We start from the raw sequence: 10,052 nt of genomic DNA, 5'->3' as shown, positions 1-10,052 counted from the left end.
GACCTGGATCCGCTGGATCAGGGGTGTGTACTTAAACTCAACAGGACCGTGATCCTCCAGGAGCCGAGTTTGAGGCCACTGATTCAAAGCCATCCGGCTAAATGTGACCCCACAAAACCAGTCACATGGGTCAATTTTTTGAGATTGAGATTTATACATCATCTGAATAAATAATCTTTCCATTGATGTGTGGTGTGTTAGGATAGGACAATATTTGGTCGAGACACAACTATTGTAAATCTGGAGTCTGAGGGAGCAAAAAAATGGAAACATTGAGAAAATCTCCTTTAAAGTTGTGCATTTATGTTCACGATTGTGCTGCATTCCCTCACAAAAATACATGTTTTATATATTTACGGTAGGAAATTTACTAAATATCTTCATGGAACATGATCTTTACTTAATATCCTAATGATTTTTGGCATAAAAGAAAAACGATAATTTTGACCCATACAATGTAGCTATTGCCACAAATATACCCGTGCGACATTTCTGGTTTTGTGATCCAGGGTCACATTAACAAACAACAACAATTGATCCCATGTTCATGCCATTCCCCTAGCCTGGAAAAATCCGTTTGTTGTTTATGATAATCAGTTTATTGTCCAAGCATGGCCTTTTAGGGTGCGATGACAACAAGCAACAATATCCTACATGTCCTTTGCTGATTTGAAGAGACATGGCTTCCCTTTTTTACTCTTCACTTCTGTCATGCAAACGGTAAGCCATGTTTTGTGTCTATTGAAAAGCATCACAAAGAATCTGATGAAATTATGACTAACCGCTGTGGGGTAGGTCCCGTTAATACAAAGACGCCGTCAGTAACTGTTGGGAAGTCAAAGTGATAAGATGCTAAGTCGATCAAAACTGAAACGGGAGGAGCACGTTCAGATTATTAATCCAATCAGCGCAAGAGGAAGCTTATATATATAGAGCCGACGTGCCTCTGTTCTGTGTTTCCAGCATCTCTCCCTCAACCACAACTCCTCAATCTCAATGATCACTATCCTATCCAGGGATGGGGGAACCGCTCTGGATACGGGCCAAACCCTTTCCTCGCACAACACTGTACATTTGCATATTTTATACTATATCTGAGTATATGTTAGTCTGAACTTGTAAATTTATTCTAATGGGACAAAATAGTTGGTGGGTGGACATTATATGCCAAATATGAGTGGGCTGTCCATTTGCATTTTATTTGAAAAAGATCAAAAAGTTGTTTAATGTTCACATCCATAAATCTCTTATCAGAAGCCCAGTAAATAAATTTCAAGTAAGTCTGTCCATTTCCAATTTATTGAATGGGCAATAGTAGGTTGGACCTCTGATGATCCCCGTTGTACACTGGTTTGTCCACAAACCCGATAACAAAAGAGTTGCTCTCTCTCTTCCAAGTTTAGCATGAAGGGAAGGTTTTTCGAGTGCTGTCTTAAATTTGACAAGGTTTTTCCAACCCTGCTCCTGGAGGCACAGCAACAGTGCACATTTTCGTCTCTCTAATCTGACCCACATATTTCTGGACTTGGAGTCTCTACTAACGAGCTGATGAGTTGACTCAGGTGTGATTGATTAGGAAGAGTTGGAAAATGTATAGTTTTGGTGAGCCTCAAGGACCAGGGTTGGGAAACACTGGCTTAGAGTCATGTAGAATCAAGACAAGGGAGAGGAGACAGCAGTCATGCTAACTTGTACAAAATACATTCGGAGGAGATATTTTTACCTCGTCTGATTCATCTGTGAACTCCTGGTGTTTGACTCCCCTCTCCTCCAGACTGGTGCTGCCTGAAGTCAAAGAGCTTTCCTGAAGTTCAAACAGTAGAGCGTTGGCGCTTACAACGGCAAGTCATGGGTTCGATTCCCAGGGAAAGCAAGAACTGATAAGAATGTAAAATGTGTACCTTGAAATGCAATGAAAGTCGCTTTGGATAAAAGCGTCTGCCAAATGCATAAATGTTAAATGTCAAAGAGCAGCAGACTGAATTGGCCTTCCCAACGTAAGCAGCAACATCGTGTCGGCCCAGATCCGGCCCGCGTCTGGTACGCATTGAATCTACATGTACTCATGTACTCCCGGTTCTGGGCTGACACTATGTTGCTGTCTGGGTCATGAATTGGGAGATTTTCCTCCATCTTTGGGATTACGTCTCTCACCTAGAATGAGAGCCAAAGAGAAACGACAGGATAAACACAAAATAGTCACAAACAAGGCCACAAAATGTCACAGAAACTTGACCACTTCCGTGAGTCGCTAATGGTGGTGAATGTCGAACATCCAGGTAACTCCATGGACTTTCGGCTCTCCTGGAAGTAGGTATTTTGATTCTTACAGATTCTGAAGGTGAAGGAGAAGCTGGTCAGCCTTTCCTGTCGCTTCATAAAATCTGCCGACACGGTAAAACAAACGGCAACAACAATATCAGCCAAATCTGGTGCTGTTGAGCTGCAAAAGAGAGGAAAACACTCAGGCCTTTCAAGAAGACATCACCCTGGGAGGATTTATCTCGCCCGCTCTACCTCCTCGATTGTTAGGTTTTGGAAGACAGTTTGTTTTCATACAGACAGAACGCTCAGAATGTTTTGTGTGCAGATCGCATGGATGAGATTGACTTGCAAATGCTGCAGAATAGTTATAAAAACACAAAACATTCTGAGCCTGAGTCTGTGTGAAAATTGGAAGTGGACAGTCCATTTGTAAGTGATCAAAAAACACTTACCAAGAATTCCTGGGACAGCATTTTGCTCTGGGACTGACTCCTCAGCAGCTCCTTGGCCAGCTCTTCGTAGCGCATTGTCATTGCTCATCTTCTTCCCCTTCAAGAGCACACGCTGGTCCTTTAGCTTCTCCAGCTTATTGAGTTGGCTCTCCTCCTCCTGGAGATCCAAGATGGAGGACGGTGTTGGTGCCTCAGGGTTTGAGGCCCTGAGATTGATCAATCCAGCAATTATTTCTTTGTGCTTATTGTACATGTCAACATGGCTTCTTTAATCTTAAGACGCCTAAGACAATGAGATTTCCTTAAATTCCTTTACAACATAAAGCTGTTTGTCCACTTTTGTACATTTCCTGGTGTCCAAGTTTTAAGCTTATTTGACCATCCAGGAACAATGGAATAAATTGCAAGTGACATGGCTGTATCTCAGCTCTGGAAAGACCTAACAAGTCCAGAGTAGCACTCAGTCTCCAGAAAAGGATTGGAGAAACTAAAAATGTTATCCTTGTTTGACACTAAATGAAACTCATTACTCTGAAAAGGAAGGTCCATATGTGTGCAGTAGTGCACGTTTGACGTCTCTAGGGCCGTGTTTCCCAAACCTGTTCCTGGAGGCACACCAACAGTGCACATTTTTGGATGTCTCTCTTATCTGACGCATATATTGCTGATCTTGGAGTCTCTACTATTGAGCTGATGAGTTGATTCAGGCGTGATTGATTAGGAAGAGTTTGTGTGAAGTGTTGGTGAGCCTCCAGGAACAGGGTTGGGAAACACTACTCTAGGGCAGGGGTCTCCAATCCTGCTTCCAGCAGAGTTACTCTCCAGCACACCTGACAGGAAATATCTAGTGATTCTGAAGGCCTTGATTTGCTGGTTCAGATGTGTTTAATTCGAGCTGGAGGCTAACTCTGAAGGGCCTGAGTGTGCTCGTTGTACCACGGTGTTGGTCTGTTTTCTTTCATCTTCTTTAAGCGCAAAGGAGCAACTGTGTCTAAAGTGCTGGAAAAGAGAGACTCAAAAGTTTCTGTCGCAATATCGAGTTCTTCTAAGCTATCCGGGATGCTGAGGAGATGAAACTGATCGGGAATATTATTAATAAAGCAATCTTTAGGGGCAGAAGTGATGGTTCTAACATATTTGTAACATGGAGTCGGCTTTGCAGCCTTGGCTAAATGTATACACAAGACTTATACACAAGACTAGATAATGATCTGAGATGTCATCGCTCTGCTGCATCAACATTGATTCCATGTGACAATATTGGATCATAGATCAGACCGTACCAGCCGGCGCAATGATATTACAAACTTAGTGCCTGTCACGTTGGAAGTTTCCTAGCTGGGGACTATTTTCAGGAGCTGCGTACCGTAAAACTTCAAATAATAGCCCGGGCTTTTATTTTCCCAAATCGCCGAACTGCACCGGCTTGTATTGGAGACAGGCGTCTATATGAGACAGGCCTTTAATTTAGTGTTGAGACTTCACCCTGCGCTGCAATATACATTTAGCTTTACATTAATTTACAGAAATCAGCTGGTTGAATGAAAATTGCTGATGTTATCGGATTTTCAGATGATATTCTCAATTCAGTTAACGGACGCTCAGAGATAAAGTGAATTCAATTTCAGACTGCATTGCAGACTAAGCAACGATTGTATTTAATTGTACAGTACAATCATAACATAGACATGATCTTAATTCCATAATGTCCTTAAACATAACAATATTGCTGGCCATAAACTGACAAAGTGCGCGTGTGATAACTCGAGTTGTCATAAACGCCGCACGCGCGCGCTTCTCGTCCGGTGTGCGATAACGCGAGTTGTCACAGACGCGGCGCGGTGCTTCTCGTCCGGTGTGCGATAACGCGAGTTGTCACAGACGCGGCGCGGTGCTTCTCGTCCGGTGTGCGATAACGCGAGTTGTCACAGACGCGGCGCGGTGCTTCTCGTCCGGTGTGATAACTCGAGTTGTCATAGACGCGGCGCGGCGCGACGCTTCTCGTCCGGTGTGCGATACATAGACGCGGCGCGGCGCATCTCGTCCGGTGTGCGATACATAGACGCGGCGCGGCGCATCTCGTCCGGTGTGCGATACCTCCTGCCTTGCTTGCGCTAACAGCTCCCGCCCAAATGCGCAGGGCTCTCTTGCGTGCCCAATCTACACCATATAACTGACTTGAACAGACGATCTGACGGGTTTTAGAAGATTAAATACAACCCGAAACTAAAAAAAGACCCGGCCTCTATTTGAGACCGGCCTTTATTTATCCAAACCTGTAGCCACACCAGGCGTGTAAAAGAGACAGGCGTCTATTTGGGACTCGGCTATTATTTGAAGTTTTACGGTAATATCATTACGCTGCTGGTACGGCAGCAGTTCCTTGATTATTACGCAGGAATGAGAGTATAGTTCCTAGTCATATTGGCCTAGAAAATGGCAACTTTTCATTTTCTGTCGGTCTGTTGGTCATTTTTTGAGAGAGATACTAACGGTCTAATCAGATTCAATGATCTATGCTAAGCTATGCTAAAAGTGCTACCGCCAGACCCGGAGATCGGCTGAATGGATTCAAAAACTAGGAGAGTTGGAAAATGAGCCTATTTCCAAAAAAAGTGTAGTGTTCCTTTAAGACGCAGCAATAGAGTGCACTCAATCAATCCCACAATGCACTGCAATAACGAGTGTACACTGATGTATGCTTAACAGCTAGAGAATACCCATAATGCACTGTGAGAGTCGCGCACTGAATGAATTCCCACATCTGACCAGAAGATGGCGCTGCTGCTGAATCATCCATCCATCCCTTTCCCAAACCGCTGGTCCAATGTGGCTACAGCGTAATATCATACAGGTATACATTACTTTTAATTGGTTAAATTGTTCTGTAGGTAAGAATTGTCTAAAGAACTTTTTTCAAATTGGCTTAAACTGTCTTTATATACCAATACATAATTAAAATGTAAGTACTTTGAAAAAGAGAGTATACAAATTGAGTGACTCTATAGAGAGCCTAAGTCCCGCCCCTCCGCTTCCGGCTCATGGGACCTTATTTCGGAAAAAATATGTATGGAAGTCAATGGGGAGAGATAACTTATCTTTTTATTCCGTCTGAACTGTCCCCTGAACTACACATATGATGTTTGTCAATTTAAAAGGTAAATATGAAAGTCAAGAAAGTCGCAGTTTGTCATAAAACAGAAGAGTAACGTTTAGTTGTATGTGAAAATCGCTCGATGAACTACATCTCTCGTCTCGCACTATGTAGCCTACGTCACAAGATCCGTTGCTCGTATGTGTGTATTCTGGCTCAAAACACGAGTCAGGCATGACGGCGTAACGTTACGATTATAATGTAAGACTATAGAAAAAATGACAGACGTTAGCTTCAGTAAAGTTAGCTTCATTCATTGAGAGAAAAGGTATGACGTCGCATGTGCGCCTTCTGGGTTTGTAGTCTTTGTAATTACGTATTTTCATAGTCTTATACCTCAACCGTTTTACATCAAACTGCGACTTTCTTGACTTTAAAATGTATCTTTTAAATTGACAAACATCATATGTGTAATTCAGGGCACAATTCAAACGAGATCAAAATATTTGTTGTCTCTCGCCATTGACTACCATACAATATTTTTCCGAAATAAGGTCCCATAGTGGTCGACCGGAAGGGGAGGGACTTAGGCTCTCTATAGTGTATTTAATCTTCAAAAAACCCAGCTCATTAATTCCATTCGGGACGAAACAAGTGATTGGCTTGCGCGACTGTCACTCTCCGTCGCCATGACTACCGCCTATTACTGGCTCTGCCCACGCGCGCGCAGTCGCGCACCCGTTTTTAGGCGGGAGTGAATGGAATTAATGAGCTGTGTTTATTGAAGATTAAATACACTAGAGTCACTCAGTTTTTTATACTCTCTATTTCAGAGTACTTGCATTTTAATTATGTATTGGTATATAAAGACAGTTTAAGCCAATTTGAATAAAAGTTATTTTAGACAATTTTGACCTACCCTACCTTTAAGGTTTATAGATAGTTTCCATGACAGAGCTCAAGATAAATCTTGTCATCTTACTATTGGAGCTGCCAGTTTGCTAAGTTTCAAATAGCCTAATTATTAAACAGCAAGCACAAATATGCAAACACACCCCATTAAAGTCTTGCAGTCAGTGCTGATGAGTTGATGGAGGGCTCGAGAGTTGACCTCTTCTAGAGCATAGAGCTGAAATATGAAGATGAGCATGACTACATCTCATTGATAGAACACACATTCCTGCTACAGTGTGAATGTTAATAATAACATTAACGTTGATATGCAGGGAAGGATGGGACATTTGTCTGGCAAGTCAAAGCTTAAGCAGTCATTTGCAACTCATTACTTTTCTCAGTGAACTAGACAATATGTCAATGCACCTCACCTTATCACAAATATGGAAGCAAAATGCCAGGGTCTATTCATGATGCACGAGTCATTGCACCACACGTATAAATCATGCCCCTTGACTTTAGACTTAACAATGTTTAAGTTCTAAATTAAAGCTCACACACTTTTCTTTCTATAGTTTCCGTGACACTGGGCACAAGCATTAACCTAACCCAGTGGCGTGCATCAGGGGCAGGGGCGGAGGGACCAAAAAGGGCACTAAAAAATGTTTTACTTAAAAATAACAATCAAATTAATTTTTTACAGAATTTAAATGCAATTATGTATTAAATAAATTACCATCAGAGAGTTCCTTGATTTTTGTTTTGTTTTTATTACTTTCTTTCCAAAATATGTTGATACAATTAGAATGCATAACACATCAAATGAAAATAGGGAAATTATGTTAAAGGGCACCTATTATGGAATTTTGAAATGTACCTTTCATGTAGTGTGTAACATAGATCTAAGTGAACAAAAACATCCTGCAAAGTTTGAAATATGAAAGTGCACCGTATATAAAGTTATTGTCTTTCAAAAGTGAGAGTCGACTCTGAGTCATTTTTATGAATCGTTAGAAGACCGAAGCTTTTTCTCTGACTAGATGACGTCAACTTGTCAAGTTATTTGGATACGATACGCCCACTTATTGCGCTCCAAGGCCAGCAGGGAAACATCATGGCGACGAGACGCTGTGTTCTGAAGTGCGGCTCAAACTCAACTTTTTTCATCTGCCCAAGGAGGAGCATTTGAAGACTAAGTGGCTACAATTCATATAACTATACCACAGAAGTATAGTCCGAGCCTTGAGCTTTGTTCGCGCCATTTTGAAGACGATTGCTTTACCAACTTAAATGCAATCAAACTTGGATTCGCGAGCCGCTGATATTGAAGGAAGGTTCAGTTCCAAGTGTATTTGCATCAGCTTCCTCCTCCGTATCACAACCTGTAAGTGTTATTAATAATTGTTGCTTTTATATTTTATGTAGCATGCTTAATAATTATTTTGTTTGTTGTGTAAGCACCGTTTAGCTTCTAGGTCTTCAATGACAATTGTATTGAGATATGTGAAGTGTTTGTCGTTGTTTTCGGAGTTGTCTAAAGAATAGAGTAATATAGTAACGTAACTGCATTTTTTTTTTTTTTGTAAAAACGTTATGTTTATGCATCGGGCTAACTCAAACAAAGACTGATTGTGCTTTTACAATATGAACTCTGGGCTATATGCTCGCTAACATAACATTAAATTATTTATCTTATTTTTCGTTTTTTACTACAAACTACAAAGCAGTGGACTATAATCATTATTATAATACAATTTAATTGATAAAAGCATCATTGTACTCCGTGTTAAAAATAAGTATTATCTCTGTAAACACTGCTGGGTCATCTGACCAATCAACGCAGATTAGCGTCGCGCAAAGGAGGGGTTTGAAAAACGAGTCGTTGAACGAATCATTTGGGAGTCGGTGAGCAAATCAGGTAAAAATAAATGCATATTATACGAAAACAAAAGTGTTTTTTGTCATTGCATGCATGTACAACTGTTGTTGGGGACTCCCACAACAACATTAGGAACATTTTAAATGTCATAATAGGTGCCCTTTAATATTACTAAATATGATTTACTTTACCAAACAAAACAGTGAGAATCAAGAAGGTAATTATGGAAAATTAATTTTTAGTTTTGTTGATGTTTGAATGTATGTATTATATGTATGGAAGTGTTAGCTATCATGAATCAGTAACACTTTACAATAAGGTTTCATTAGTTAAATTAGTTAACATTAACTAATAATGAACTGCACTTCTACAGCATGTATTAATCTTAGTTAATGTTAATTTCAGCATTTACTAAAACATTAAAATCAAAAAGTTGTATTTGTTATCATTAGTTAATGCACTGACTGTGACATACCATGAATAAACTAACAGTTGTATTATCAACTAAGATGAACAAATGCAGTAACAAATGTGTTGCTCATGGTTAGTTCATGTTAGTTCATACATGAATAATGAACAACTGAACCTTATTGTAAAGTGTTACTATGAAATCAAAGATATAAATTCCTTACAATTTAGAGTTGGACATGGACTTACGATTTCATTTAACTAGATGTATTTCCCCAAGCTAATAACACTTGCTATGGCCTTGGATAAAAACGAATGACATTGTCAGAGTCAGAATGCGTCTGAAATCGAGTTGTACTTTTATTATAGTTAAGTAGCCTATAACTCGCATGCTGCAGCAACTTTTAGAGTAGCATAGGATAAATGTTCATTTTCCGCATTAGCTTAAACGTTACCTGCTGCTCGTGTAGTTTGCCCTGTGCACGCCACTGACCTAACCCACAGCCCGAGGTTTCCATCTGGGCTGATGCCCGCTGAACCCATTAGACCACAGAGAAGGCCTGGAGGTCAGAGATAAACCCCAGACGGTGAGCTTTCAAACAATTGTTCAATATGTATTGTAAAAAGCGCTAATGTGACTTGACTTGACATTCACAGACAGTAACGTTAGTAGCCTAGCCTATGTCAGCAACATTTGTTTACTGGAACGATTCACTTACTTTACATTTTATTTTACATTTCACCTTCTCTTGGAGTTAGGCTACTATGAAATGAATTATGTTTCAGTTTAAAATTATGTTGTTTTTTCAACATGGATGCAAATGCATATGTTTCCCAGTATATACCCTCTAATTGTGTTTTCGCCCTATATGTTCTTCATACGTCTCTGACCTCGTTCCCGAAGTTCTGAAAAAACACTACAGTTATTTACGAACGGCTCGCGAATCGTTGCGACCGAATCTATCTCTCGAAAGAACGACTCGTTCGCGAACCGCGAGTGTCCTACTCTCCTGAGCTGGAAGCGGAGCCCGTGATTCAGCGCCTGCTATCGGCCGAGGTC

The sequence above is a fragment of the Phoxinus phoxinus genome (assembly GCF_949152265.1).
Source record: "Phoxinus phoxinus genome assembly, chromosome: 20".
Taxonomy (NCBI): domain Eukaryota; kingdom Metazoa; phylum Chordata; class Actinopteri; order Cypriniformes; family Leuciscidae; genus Phoxinus; species Phoxinus phoxinus.
Note: the sequence above shows the minus strand (reverse complement) of the source record.